This window comes from Macrosteles quadrilineatus, unplaced genomic scaffold (genome assembly GCF_028750875.1).
Source record: "Macrosteles quadrilineatus isolate MER2022 unplaced genomic scaffold, UCM_ALF_1.0 Scaffold_8__2_contigs__length_117827958, whole genome shotgun sequence".
In the NCBI taxonomy this organism is placed as follows: Eukaryota; Metazoa; Arthropoda; class Insecta; order Hemiptera; family Cicadellidae; genus Macrosteles; species Macrosteles quadrilineatus.
In genome coordinates, this window is record NW_026542601.1 from 7562183 (window position 1) to 7578069 (window position 15887).

General features: G+C 32.6%; 1 pseudogene; it reads right to left on the reverse strand.

The window, feature by feature from the left end:
- The window catches only part of LOC128999539 (WD repeat domain phosphoinositide-interacting protein 2-like), an 86314-nt pseudogene extending 76307 nt beyond the window's left edge, over positions 1–10007 (reverse strand).
- Between the last annotated feature and the right edge of the window lie 5880 nt (positions 10008–15887).

The window sequence follows — 15887 nt, forward strand, 5'->3', positions numbered from 1 at the left end:
TATGTAGAAATAATGATAAAGAAATAATGATAACCTTAAACAACAAAAGACATCAATGATATATTTTCAATGTTCAACAATGCAAGCTTAATCCAAGGTTTTAAGTGTTTAGAATTCATCAAGCAATGTTTGTTTCAAGTTGATGCACTAATTGTTTGCTAAATTATCACAGCTTAAGAGGTAATCATAATGTTTGCGAACTATTAAAGTTTTGTTTTCCTTTCATAGAAATTACTTAACATTTTACAAAAAATACTATACAAACTTCCTCCCGTTATATTTGTATTTGTCCCTTTACCCAATTTTACATTCTTTATATTATGGATATGGTGTTAAGTCTATTTAATAGGTCAACTTTAGAGTATTTAAGCAAATAGTACGTAACCGAATAAAATGAATTGAACACACGAGTATTTTTAAATGGATTGTACGTATGAGAAAACTTACTTAAGTTTAAATTTTACAATTTAATTTTTTTTATTGCAAATTTCATTCCGCAAAGTATATAGTATTTTATTCTGCATCAAAATGTCTTATAAAAGGATATAGAACAGTTTAGGTCGGCTTTATAAATTATATTAAGCTGGATGAAATTGAGTACAAATAGAAAAATAAATGAACGCAAATTAATGGCTCTTAGTCAATTTTCTAGTTGAAAGACAGGTGGTTTCTTATAAATTGGAAATTTTTAAGCACACGAGATATACAAGGTGAACAACTTAACTGTGTCAAAATTAGTATCTCAGAAACATTGGATTATTTATGGAACACCCTGTATTTTATCATTATTTTAAATTCTAGATGCAATTTTAAGACATATTTACTCCAGGCATTTTCTTTTTAAAACTACTCGTTTAGGAGCTAAAGCTTGTATATATAAAATAAAGGGTGTTCCATAGTCAATTTCGATGTTAGCCACCATATTGGAAAATGGAGGCCATTTTGAAACATTGGAATTTATATTTTTATTGTAATATAAAAATTGTTTGAAGTTTACAATTTAATATTCTCTCTTAATCTAATAGTTTCTGAGATATGGCACAGTTTAGTTGTTCACCCTAACAAAAAAGACTTCAAATTATATAAATAAACCTCACGACCAAAGGGGTAATCTACTTAACAGGATTCAAAGTACCAAGGTATTATAACATTGTTAGTCACTAATTATAACCACTGTCAACAAATTTAACATAAATCAAAGTCAGTAAGTGCTTCAGCATCAGTAGACGGTAAAGTTACAAAGCAACCTCAAGTTTGACCTGCAAAACATAGTCACTTGGCAGAAATATCTTGCTGCTCTGGGAAATGTAGGATGTTGATTGGATTAAATACACATAATTAACGTAGAAATAAAGTAGATACAGTGGTCTAGTTAGCTTTAAAACAATTTGTTTATTTATTTGTGTATGTATCGCATAAAGTTACATAAAAATAAATAATAATGCCATGAATGAAACCAGGCATAAATGATTTCCTAGATACTTTTTAAATTCCCTTTCAAAAGACAAACCTATAATGCTTTACTTATTCAGGAGGCTAATTGTAGAAGAAGGGTCCAGAGAAATCTGTATTCCTTTATGGCAAAAGTCGAAGAAATATAGTTTGAACTACGAAGATCTTCTAAAGGCCTAGTCGGGTATCAAAGACATTGACTGATCGAAAAAATATCCTTCTAATGATTAACTGCCGTAAGAAGTCTATGATTGTTTAGTGATAACCGTCTTATAAGTGAATTAACTGACTATTTAACAAATTGGTACACGAACCTTCAAACAATAAAACTGAGTCATCTACACAATAAAAATCAATGGTTCAAGAATACTGTCCTGAAGAAGCCCTAAATTAATTTGGCAAGATCCGTCCCAATTCCTGAAATCCCAACAAATTGCAATATATTATCAAGATACGATCGGGCCCAAGGTAGAAGAACTGCTCGAACACCTTACTTTTCCAGTTTCTTACAAAGATTGTCATAATTATAACTCATATACCGGTATATAACCACAACGTTTTGTAAGGCCACAGAAAACATTTAGGGATGGTTCACGCTGTTCAATGTTGGATAACAAATCCTGTAAAAATCCCACAACTGCTTGAGTGGTTGAGCAACCCGCTCTGAAGCCTTAGACTATTTTTAGTTTTGTATGAGATGGAAATTCATGCACAGATGATGCATTAACCTGGAATACACAACATTCAACATTACCTTTGATAAGGAGCAAAGGAGATCAACCGGCCTATAGTTGATGACATCACATTTGGGGGCAAATTGTATATTCTGTTTATTATGTTGTAACATAATATTTATTCGTCATTAGAATCTGCAGTAAAAATAGGTTGTACTGAAGAAATTACAAATGTAAGATGTAGATTCTCTGAGCATGCATAAGATAACGTTGAATAAAGAATACGTTCATATTCAGTTTGCATTCAAAATCAGTTTTACAATAAAATATACTTCATTCAGTAAATATGAAATAGAGCTTCAGAATAAAAACATGTAAGAAGCATCTAAAATAAAGCTGATCAGTAAGGGTACATGTTTATGTAATGTATATGATTTGTTTTAAATGTTTTGAATGTTTAGAATATAAAATGTATCTTTCTGATGTATTGGAATTTTATCTAGTATAGCATGAATAGAGTGATAAGTGAAATTTACCGTATTGAGCATTACCTAATAATTGAGCTTTAAACTGTAGTTTTTTCAGGGCTTAACAGTGTGGCAAAATATACTTAATATTCACTATATCAGCATGATGCGTATTTATTCTAGGTTTCACTGTTGTTTTTATTGTTCAAGAGTAGGAAGTATGTAATGTTGACCTTTGACCACCCATTAGCCTACTTACACAACGCTCGGTTTATACAAATATCTTCCTGTGTTGTGATCATGATGACCCAGTATCTTTTAACTCCGGGACTAACGTTTTGTTTGCTTCTAGTTTTAGCGTTGTATTCTGCAACTTACATTTAAGTTAGTTTGAATATTTATATAACAAATAATATAAAATATCCACAATAATCTAAGCCATTTGTTAAACACAATGTTTATATTTAAAGGCATAAATAGCAAACTAACAAACCTTAACATTTATTTTAGGGAGAGGTGGGAAAATGCATTTATGCACACAGGTGGCTAGCCTGTAGTGTGGGACTCCAACGGGTTTAAGGCTCAGAGACTACCCCCTAAAAACCTCCCCTACTCTTTGGACACTAGCCTGGGAACACTTGTCGCACTTCATCAGAACTAGGCCGAGTTTGCCTACGCCCGAGGGGCTTACGCCGTGTCTAGTCGTTCATTTCTTGAGGGCTCTAGACTGTGATCCGAACTAGATCGTTCTTTTTCACTTTACGAAAATTCCGGACAAAGTGCGACCAGCAGTCCCAGTTGTCCAGCAAGGTCTCACAAATCGATTCAATTGACAGCACCACAAGATGTTGAGTGTCCTCCTGGCGGAGCATATCCGATGTCCATGAATACTGGAAACCATTACAGTTTAAAAGTCATTGTAACTTTTGTGATTATCCCAAAATATATTACAATTTTACCTATGTTCCAAGCGAATACGATTAAATATGTATCATGTTGCTGAGCGTTTATTCCATATTTATTTACTATTTTTATTTTTTATGTTTAATCTTTATGGTATTTCCTTAATAAAATTTTATTTCTTAAATTCTTTGATCTATTTCATTAGGCGCTCCAAACGTAATCTAAAAAAAAACTATGAAAGTAACTATTAATATAACTATATAACTTTTTTTATTTATTTCAATAGATTGGATCTACACAGGGTGTTTTAAACATATATTGATATGTGTACTCTACGAAAAAAAAACTGTTATCAGTATTTTGTGGTTAGTCCAAGTTTATGCCTAAATCTAAAAACTATACCATATATCAGCTATAATGCTTATTAATGTGCCATTGAAAACGTGTTGATAACCAAACGAATTATGAGAATATCAATTCAATTACGCTGTTGAAACTAACCAACTATTGAAATAATGAAACATAGTGTAATAAATGTTCGAACTGAATAATTATATTCCAAGAAAAAGTTTATGCTTTCGTAAGAAACCGATTTAATTTAAATATTTTTGCAAAGTTAAAAGTCATGTAAAAAAATAAAGTGAAGTTTAGACGATTTCTATGGAAAACGGAAGTAATCATAATTGCTTTCCCCACGCAAACAATAAATGCTTTAAACCCATACGTTTAGCTGTTCTTATCAAAGGAGTCATTAGAACTAATAACATACGTTACATTTATAACTGTAATAGTAAACTGTTACTGTATAACTGCACTGTTATTGCCATGCGGTATATTTACTGATGTTGCACCTGCAGTAATCTCAAAGCTCAAAGTGTTTATATAATGGTGATTTATGAGTTCCTTATTTTATTAAAGCCTTGGTATTTGTTTTTATAGTTCATACCCTGCATTAATATTTGTATTTAATACTCAACGAAATATAATTTATATTGGATTTATTTCTATAAACTTCATAATTTAGGTCGTAATTTAAAAGTCACTCTTGTAGCAACAAACGTGAACAGTCGCTCTAATATGCAGTGTTTGCTTGAATTTTTACTTGGAAAAAAATCTTTTTTTATAATACACAACAAAAATATTTTTTTTTCATAGGGCCGAAAATATACTCACTATGTATTAGAATTATGTCACTACTATTTTCGTATTTAAACTTGTTTGTATATTTTAAATGTTTATTTTGTCTAAATAAAAGAATGGTACGTTTGAAATCTCTGTAATTATACTTGTCTTCAGATGACTTATCTTGATTACTCAGCTGCAGAGTTAATTACTACGATCTAGATTTGTTCATAGTAGAGAACTTTTTGAAACAAGACTTTTACATTGTTTAAAATAACCAATAAATTTAGTTTAGTAATGTACACGGGTTTTTGTATTGACGTTTTTGTAGTAAATGTTTAGCCTACATGTATTTCAATGAAACGCTTATTTACTTCATGTGTATAACTTTGATTCAGTCGTAGTAGATTGATTTTAGTAAAAGTTTCTCTTCTGTTTTCATTATGTTAAATTCAAAACCTAATGTAATATAAGACCCTCATAAGTCTCTTACCAATTCCAATACCCATTTAAGTATGGGTAAATTCATTAAAAATATGTCAATTTGCTTATAAAAGATTTGTTGATAATACTAACTACTGTACAATGACTATTACATGTGTATATATTTGTCACGATTGTGTAATGCCTAAGAATTGTACCCCGAGGAATTTGGATGGAGGTTTAAAGATTATACGGATGTCCTGCAATCCTATCATAGAATGTAGAGGCACGAACTACTCCAAGACTCTGCAAATCTTGTGAGATTCTTCCTATGTCTAGTGATACTTGTAATGTTTGGAATCTGTTATCATAGAGTGAAACATTTTTACAAGAACCTTTATATAACTTTAATTTCTGGTTTCGGCACTATATGTACTGTACTAAAAGAAAAATACTATGTTTACAGACAGGGCATGGCTAGTTGGAGTACGTTAGATTTAACACTTAGTTTTGCAATAGGCCCTAAATGGAGCGAACTTCCCACTACAACAGTCCTATCTACCCCACGACTAGCTCACCATAACGATTTAAATATTCCATTTGTTGAACCACTCACTTTGTTTTGTAATAGCTAACTAGTTAAGTCTAAAGAAATTGGCTTTTAGAAATTAAGTGCTGCCTAATAGACCTGCGCGCTAATGCTAAACCAATGCTGGAGGAGGTCGCTTTCTAAGCGGCCGAACTATAGTTCGAGTATTCCATGTCTTAAAAGTAGCAAAATGATAGAGCAATTAGTAGATTAAAATAGTTTTATTTTACAGTTATGGGCTATATTTTCTTCACCCTATATATTTTTTTCTGGCGAAATGGGTCATACGCGACATGTCCTGGAAGGTTTAGGGCATGAAAGCCGCAAACTCCTACTTAGTATAATAAACTATTCCTGCTCTTTAACTAATTGTAAGCCGCAGCAAAGCTTATACCCTACACTAATTTACAGACCTAGTCCTGATATTAATTTGTAACACTGTAAAATACCCAAGGACATTTTGTCTCGATGTAATTTATACTTTTATTTATAATTTTATTTCAATCTCATGTTTTAACTCAAAGCATTAAAAAATTAATACAGAACAAATATTCACTTAAAAATAAATCTAGTAAGGATTGAATTAAAAATTTAAAAATGAGTTTGGTATTTTATAAAATCGTGTTTGGTTAGGTTTTAAGAAATTATTACACATGAAGCTGTTGGAAATTACATATAAATAATGTTTTGTGATATTCTGCATGATTTGAGAGCCTGGGCTTTGTTCTTCACAGTTGGTATGACTGTTTGGACATAAGCTGCTGGCCAGTTATACAGTTTATGACCGTTCGGTAAACTTTGTCTAAACTGTTTGCTTAACATCTACAATCAGAAGATTGATCAATATTATGACTTGGTCTTGCACAAGGCAAATTCGTTCTCAAAAATATTATTTTCCCCAATAGTATTTATAGCTTTGCTGTAATTTTTTTTCAACTGTTTCTGCTTACTCAACATTATGTTCATTTGAGCTATTATAGTTTGTGTAATAATTTTGGTATGCTGTGCTTTTAACGCTACATAAGGTTCGTATACATTTAATAGTGTTTTACGCTTACCAAGTATATAATATATATTTTAAAATGACTGCTCAATTATTTAAGTCGTTTCAGTTTTAAAATATGTATTATAAGATTATTCCAGATTAAACAGTTATATTTTAAATTCTAGTTAAACTGTCAACATCTTAGACTTAAATGAATACAATGAATACAATGAATTTATTTGGCCAATCAACAACAACATTGTTACAGGCTATGTCAATGTACAAGCATAAAATAAAATAAATATCAAGACTTAAAAATCAAACCAAGCAAAGATGTGCATGCACTATGCAAAAACAGCAAACAGGCTGTTCAGAGGAAAACTTAACTAAATACAGTTTCAAAAAACTCTTTGAATTTGAAAAAAGGATTTTCAATCAGCCAATCAAATATTGCGGTTTGGAAGTTCTTTCTTTCCAGATTTCTCACATGACCAGGAAGGTGATTGAACAGTTTTATTCCTGAAACAGGGTATGACCTAGCTCTTTTATCTGTCCTGGACCGAGGAATGACAAGCTTAGAACTAAACCTAGTGTCATGATTGTGCACTGACCTGGTTACATGTAAATCATTCATACTGTTCTTAATACTAACAAGGCATTGGAATATATACATATTTACAACTGTCAGAATTCTTTGTCTCTTAAACAAGGGCTTACTGTGTTCTTTATAGTGAGCATGACAGAGAATCCTTACTGCCCTCTTTTGCAGTCGCAGGATCTTTTCGACATTGGGTGAATGGCCCCACAAAATTAACCCATAGGATATGTGAGGTTGGAAAAATGCAAAGAAGGACATTCTAAGGGTACTCTGTGGCAATTGGTCACTTAGACGTCTTAAAAGATGTACTACTCTACTTAGTTTAGTACAGACTTGGCTTATGTGGTCTTTCCAATTGAGACAGGGGTCAAGGGTTATACCAAGGAGTTTGACAGGCTCTTGGAAAGGAACAATCTGGGAATCACATAGGCTAAATGTTATGCACTGTGTTTTCTCATTATTGAGCACTAATTTATTGTCAACAAACCAATTTGAGGCTGACTCAAAAATCTTCTTAACAGACAGCTCTGCTTGTTCACGGGTCACTTTACATGATATAAGGGAAATATCATCTGCATACAACATGCAATTACCTTCAAGTCTGGTATAGAGGTCATTGATTGTTACTAAAAATAACAGAGGTCCCATAATGGAACCTTGCGGAACCCCGTGTCTTACATGTAATGGTTTGGATGTAATACCATTCCAACTTACAACCTGTTGGCGATCACTGAGGTAGGATTTGACCAATCTCAAAGCACTGCCTTCTAGGCCATATTTTCCCAATTTCAGGAGCAAAATTTCATGTGACACGCAATCAAAAGCGCGAGAGAGGTCACAAAGTATTACGGAGGTAGATTTCTTAGACTCAAAAGCATCAACAATTAATTGTACAATAGAATCAACAGCCAATATAGTGGATTTGGCTTTCCTGAAGCCAAATTGACCAGGCACCAGAAGGCTGTGTGCTTCAAGGTGGTCGTACAATTGAGCAAACATAATAGCTTCAAACAGTTTAGAAAATACAGGAATCAACGATATTGGTCGATAACTTGCAACATTGTCACGGGACCCTTTTTTATAGACAGGCACAGTTCTAGAGACTTTTAATGGAGCAGGAAAAATACCTACTAAAAAGCATACATTAACCAAATGGGCTAGTATAGGTACCAGTGCCCACACAATGTGTTTCAAAAGATTAGGTGTCATGCCATACACATCTTTACTGTTAGAGAGTTTAAAGCCCATAACAGCATTAATAATGTCTTGGACCGATACATGTTTCCATTCAAAAGTAGGTGCGCCATCAGGTATGCTTGACAGGATCACAGGAGAGGATTGTGTTATATTTGGAATGGTTGACAAGATGGACTCAACAGACTCAACAAAGTACGAATTGAATTCATCAGCAGATGCAAAAGACGGATCAAGAATATCAGACTTTGTTTGAGGTCTATTTTGATTTATTAAATTCCAGGCCGCCTTACAGGGATTGGAAGCCCCTGTTATGTATGCGGCGTTTGAGTTGATCTTTGCATCCCTCACATTCTTACGGTATTGTGTTCTAAGCAGCTTAAGCAAGTTAGACAGATCAGGTCTTACACTAACTAAATCATTAACTAAAGTTATCATGTTCTTTAGCCTAGAGAGTTCAGGGGTATACCAGTCCTTAACAACAGGCAAACCATTATTTTTAGAAACCCCTGACTTGCCAACATGCACCTTTTTACATTTTATTGGGAAAAAATGATCAAAGGCCATGTTGAAGTTGACATGAAAAAACATGAAAGCATCATTTGCCGTCAATGCTTTGATTTCATCAAACCAGAAATGTGCATTCAGTTCTAGGTATTCTATAAGTTTAAATTCTGCCTCCTCACTGTAGACTCTGAAGGATACCACTTTTGAGGACACCTGGTGATGTTGATCCACATTCGGAGTAGTGACCGACAGCAGAACATGCTTGTGATCTGCAATACTGTCCACACTTACCGCAGCCACATAGTCCCAACTGTCCAAGTTGGTTAGAAAAGTGTCCAAAGATGCAGGACCCCTAGTTGGTTCGATGATTGAAGGGAATATATTAAAAGTTCGCATCAAATTTACAAAATCAGACGCGTAGTTGTCAGAGCTAAGCAAATTGATATTATGATCGGTTCCAATCACCACAAAGAGGCTTAAGGTTGTAAGGTAACTTAGACAAAGTTCAAGCAATTCAAAAAATCTATATACATTACCACTAGGAGAGCGATACATGCTTATTACCACCATTGAAAGATTTGGCAGCACTACACCTGCAAATTCAACCTGGAGATCCTCAGAGAAACCACTTAAGTCCAAAGGTTTATAATTACCTGCAAGTTTGTTACTGAGATACACAGCCACCCCACCAGTAGCTGACTGCCTGCAACGGTATGCTGCTAGTTTTAAATTACTAACTGTATTGTAAAACTGAATTTCATCACTTAAGAGCCAATGCTCGTAAATACACAAAATATCAATGTTCTTCTCAATGCTTAAAATTTCGATTTCATTAGTTTTATTTCGCATGCACTGAATGTTTATTGTGCAAAGATTTATCATAGGCCTAGCAGCAGGCACGGTCTCTAGGCAGAGGTCTGATGTGTTTGAGACTTCCCTAAAAAAGTTCTAGACTGGGTGTAGGACCTGGGTTTGAAGTTAGGCTTCTCTATAAACTTGCATATTAGAGTTCCAGAGGGCCAGAATTCAGCATTCAGAAGATCAGGGGTATGAGCCGGACTGACACCCACCTTGAAGGAGCTATAAGTCTCATATCTGGATCTCAACTTAGTGCACTCACCTTTTATGTTACTACTTAAAAGATACTTTTCAATATCTTCTTTATTTACCTCATGTGCTAACCTGGACACAAAAATCCATTCTTTGCTCTCTACAGCTCTAACTGTACACAAATCCACGTCTACTTTGGTCCCAATGATCGGAGTGGTTTTACGAGGAACTTTAGGCCTATTCAAATTTGATTTGGCAACAATTGAGGAATAGGAAGGTTTTTGATTAGGGCCAAAACTGTCACTTGTCGATTCCTTGCCTTGCACTTTAGCGGAGTTTTGGGTTTTAACCGCGGGCCTAGGTTTAAGAGTGGTAAAAACAGAATCTTTATTACCAGAAGGGGAGGTTTCATCAAGTTCCTGAGAATTATTTAAAACAATGTTGTTGTCCACAATGTTAGTAGCACTAGTACGGGAGTATACAGGCCTATCAACTTTGACTTTGAGTTCATCAAGTTCAGTGACTAAGCTGTTGGTTAATTGTATGTTTACGTCTAGTTTATTAACCAAGTCCAAATTATCACTGACCACTCCATTAACTAAGGTGACAAGCTTACTTACTATTGAGTTTAGGTTGAGAAGCTCTTCAGGATTACCAATCTTTGTAAGCACCCGGTCTACCCTAGTATAGCAAGAGCCACAGAACCACTTAACCTTCGAATCCAGGTCACCAATTTTACTGTATTCAATATCCGTCAAATTAACACATTTAGAGTGATACCAGCTTCTACAAAACCCGTCACAATAAATTGCAGAGTCATTGTCTTTTACACAATTTCTACAGACTCCACAAATTTCGAGTTTGATTTTGTCCATAACCTCAATGAAGCTTGACTCAAATATACAGTACTGTAAAAGTGATATGGTCGATGTTTCTGTTGATCGTAATGCTACAATTTATTTCGTATTACAAATATGTACGCAGAACGTAAACCACTAATGAACAGTGCAACTGGGTTGGTCATGTCTAACAATATTAAAATGGCTCATAACCTGACGTAGATTCAATTAATTATATTGGTGGAAACCCTCATTGCAATAAATAAATGTTCAACTGTTCTAACATTCATTAGAAACTATTACTGAGGAAAACAACTGTGAGACAAACTCTCAATAACACTCTGAGTAAAGCAATATGTTTAATAAACACTAATTAATAACATGGCTTAGATTACCTTATGACAAAAAAATAACAAACTCCATCCTTAATAAAGTATGTAAATGTGCATATGTTGGGTTTTTGTTAGGTATAAAGCCCGACACACGACTTAATATCTTTTTAAACGTAATGTCACTTAAATTTAATAAAAGAATTAAACTATTTTAGGTGGAATTGTTGACACATTTGTAATATCATGCAAAATAAAAGCTGACGTTTACTTTATAGCTTCAACCTCTTTATATGTCGTAAACAATCTCTGCACGTTTTCAATCAGAGGTTGGTACGACTGCTTTTTGTTTATCACCGTTGGTATTACTATCAGGAATATTATGTTGGCAGCCACTTTTAAATGGTGAGCATACAATACTTAAGGCGTACGAAATTATCGAAATAATTTAACAACTGAATATATTACACTACGGTATTCGGGAGGTAATCGTAAAGTTTTCTTTAAAGAGTTCTTGGAGGCTGGTGGCCATCTTGGATAATTTCAATCAGCTGATGAAGAGTTATTTAACGTCTAAAATAATTTTTGTTACACCATAGTGGTTATAATTAAATATCTAGTGAACTGTAGGATTAAAATTTTTCTTTGTACTATCCTAGATTGTTTTTTCTAGTTTGACACATTTATATATAGGGAAATTTATCATGTAAACAGTCATAATCAACATAGCAAATGTATTTGATCTTAAACGTATCTAAGTTACAACATAACAAATTTTTGTGTCTAAATTAAATTTTTACGCTTAGGTTGCTAGAACAGTGCCATGTTGTGGTCAAGCACTTGACTTGCTATGTTGTGCATTACTATGTTTAGACTTTTGCTCGTATATCATTCTGTTTGTGTTTTGAGGTAGTTCAGAGGAAGTGTTTAGGTTTCGTTCGTGGTAATTTGTGTTAAGTGCAACGAGTTAAACTCCAAGGTACAATTTTAGCTTTCTTTACTTTTGCTTTGGGGTCCAACTGTTGTTTTATAACTTGTTTTAGTTTTTGAAGCACCAGTTAAAATATAAATAACTTAATAACTTTTTACTGAGTTTAATTCCACCTGGTTTGGAGTCATCCTTAGCTAAAAAGGTAAATACTCCAATGAAGGATAACAATACTTCTTGAAAAATTAGTTAAATATCTAGAGTCTAAGGTATTTTACGATTAATGCTAAATTTCATTTTATAAAAAGGATCATATTGGTTGACACTGTGTAAGGGTAATATTTTTGCAAATAAGTATTAATGTGCCCTGTATTAGCAACTTTATAAAAACTAAGCTAATATTGTTCATATGCTTAAACGTTAGTTTACGTGAGCGTTTGTTAACACTTGGAAATGAGGCATCACTTGATGGGGGTTTTTTAAAGCTTTCAGTTACCCTCGAAATCTCCAATTTTTAAGGGACACTCAAAATTTTCTAAATAATAAAATGAAACTTCCTGTTAAATATTGGAAGGCCACCAAAAGGACATCTTCAACGAGAATAGTTATTTGGGGTGACTGTATGAAAATATATCTCGATATATTTTTACGTAATCTGTTGCACTCAAGAATCATGATTATAACACTCTCATAGTCAACGGTAAAAAAACACAATCTTCGATATCTTTTTCTCAGAAATAACATTGAATCGGAGTGGAGATCTTTGAAGTTGCACTGCTGTGATGATATACTAGCGATTGGCTACACATGTGATGTAATTGAGTTTGTGAAGCAATATAAGTACTTAGGGGTTGTAATTGACTTCGATTCCACATATTCAATAAATCAAAAACTAAATAAGATGATTTACACACTCATACAGCTTCTAGAAGTGTTATTGAAGGAATTGTTACAAACCGAGTACTTTACCTACTTGCAGTCAGTGTTGCAGTATTTGTCTCAGCATTAGGTTGGAGTTCATCTCGCTGTTTTAGAACCCATCTGAAACATAATTCTAATAAAACTCTGGATATTTTTTTCATTAACTTTTGTATTTGAGTATTCGCCAACTCTGCGAAATAGTCTTGTGGTTCTCATAAGCAGTAATGCAATTTTTTCACTCATTCATGATAATTATCCGAATTGATAGAATCTCAATTTTGGTATAACTTTTCCAAGAATATTACATTCAGTCCTAAATACTATTCCTTTTTCATACAGAATATTGTAATTTACAGGTTCATATACAGCTTGCCGGGAGTTACAGTGTTTCCTTGTACGGTCAAATGGAAGCTGGCTATTAGAAACGGTGGAAAAAATCGGAAGAACTATTCCAAATCCTTTTGCAGCATTAATTAATTCATTATTAATTTTGACTCGCAAATTTTATTATTATTCCAACAAACTTCCCTTTAGTGAATAAGCTATTCCCTCAACGTAAGACCTGGGCCCAGGACCGATTTATTTTTTGTTTTAATATTCCCAGATGCCAAAAACACCATCCATACAAATTGATTCAAATTAACCGTTAGCACAATAACTCTAGCAAATATCATCTGATAAGAAAGAATACAAAAACTATTTATAAAAACTAAATCATTTTGTGTCTTGAAGTGTTTTGTATTTTTATTTGTTACGAAGAAAAAAAAAATTAAAAATACAAAATTTCATGTTATTTAAAAAAAGAATAAGTCTGACTGAAAAAGAATAACTGAAGAAGTTTGCTTCTTATAGATAACAACTTAGGAAATTTAATTACTTTATACTATGCTATTATAATATTACTAAAATCATACTTGTACTCTCTGTTGCAGTAAGTACCTAATTATTAAACCTTGTGTTATAATTAATCTGTCATGTTTAAGGAAATATTTAAGAGAAGATCCAATTAGGCAAATGGGAATAACCTTAATGAATTGTGACCCGTCCAGTATACATAGATTGATAATAAATGTGTTTTTCCCCAAAAATAGATGTGGATTTTATATGAATGATTTTTTGTCAAACACCTTGTATTATGTGTATTTTAAAGAGGTATTTGTTTAAAAAAAGAGGTTTTGATTTTATTTTATTACTAATGCTTATTTAGGTAGATACGTTTGTGGAAGTGTTGTAAGAAACAATAAACGTTGAGTCCACTCTATGCTATTATAATCTAAATATAGTTTATAGCTATTTGTACACAGTCTATAAACGTTTTACTGGAGATCGCCAACTGGAAATAGAAGTGCATAAACCTGTGGTATTATTAACCTTAAAACAAAACCTAGAGTAGACAATATGAAACTTATTCACACAATATGTTTGTTTTAACTCATTACCCATTTATTGTATTGTACTATTTCGTGGCTAATAAAATAATAAACTGTTTTGCACCAACTTGCAGAAGTAGCATTTCGTTTTGGATTTGAATTCATATTACAGTAATGATAGTAAAATTATACAATTAGAACACAATACAACATGACAATAATACAAAAATATATTTATATTTTTTATTGGTAGGAGTTTTTTTTATGTAATCATTGGACTGCAATTTGTGTTGTTAACGCGATTCGTAACGAATAAGTTGAGGTTAATTGGTTGGGTAGACGTGGAAACATAATATTTTTAATTTATAATTTTAGACTACAAATCTAGTCAAAGTATTGTTAGTAAGTGTGAAAGGTATATTAGCCTGGTATCTAAAATAACTGATAGTTCTACCTAAACTATCTTAATACTAACTTAAAATGTCAAATACTAGGCTAAAGCAATATAAAAATACAATATTGCAATTGAAAAATTATATTTTGAAGTGATTCCATGCTTTTTCAATGTTATTTTATTTACCAATATAAACCAATATAAAAAAAAATTGACAATACAATTACTCTAACATATATTTATTATTTCTTAATACACATTAATTGGCTGAAGTTTTGAATGACTACATTTTTGTTATAACATCAAAAATGCAAAAGATCTACTAAAGTGAACATATCGAATACACACACGATATTCTAAGCTAAATGCATAGAGTACCGAATGTGTGTAAACTATAACACTAGTATAAACTAACGTAATAAAAACTAACAAGTTAAAAAACCCTTATTACCTGAGAAATAAAGTCAATACAACAAGCTATATTCTGGACTAATCAATTATTTGAGTTTTAGACGTAAAGGAAACTTCGTTTGTAAAAAGAGCATACATCAACATTTCACTATTTGATAAACCTAAATAAACAATTTCACACGGACGAAGGTAAGCAAATAAACACACTCGTAAACATTTGCATAAGGGATGGAGCTAAGTTCAATAAAGCTGAACTTTTTGTATTTTCTCCGATTTCTGGATTTTTTATAAAAGTCATGATTGCTGAGCAAACAGGATTTTATTGGACAAAGGCTCTATGCATTAGAAATGAATCAATCAAACTTGTATGTCTTAATAACTGTTGTAATTCATATTTTCAAAGCAAAGTAACCTAAAACTTATTATTATCTTGTAATAGTAAAATTTACACTTAAACAGAAGTGTACGTTATGATCTTTATATTCATTCATATTGTTAATTATGATAGTGACTTTTCTAGGCGTAGCTTTACTATGGGTAAACATTAAGGGTTAAATTCAATGGAACTAGTTTCTGTGCCCGTGCTGCGCAACGTTAAAGATATGTATCAAGCAGAGAGATTTTGTGGTTCTTATCTGCCTTGTCCAATGAATGTGTATGATGATTAGCCACAGTTGATGTAAATAAATGATATCAATCTCCACGTCATGAAAATAATGTTGGGTTATATT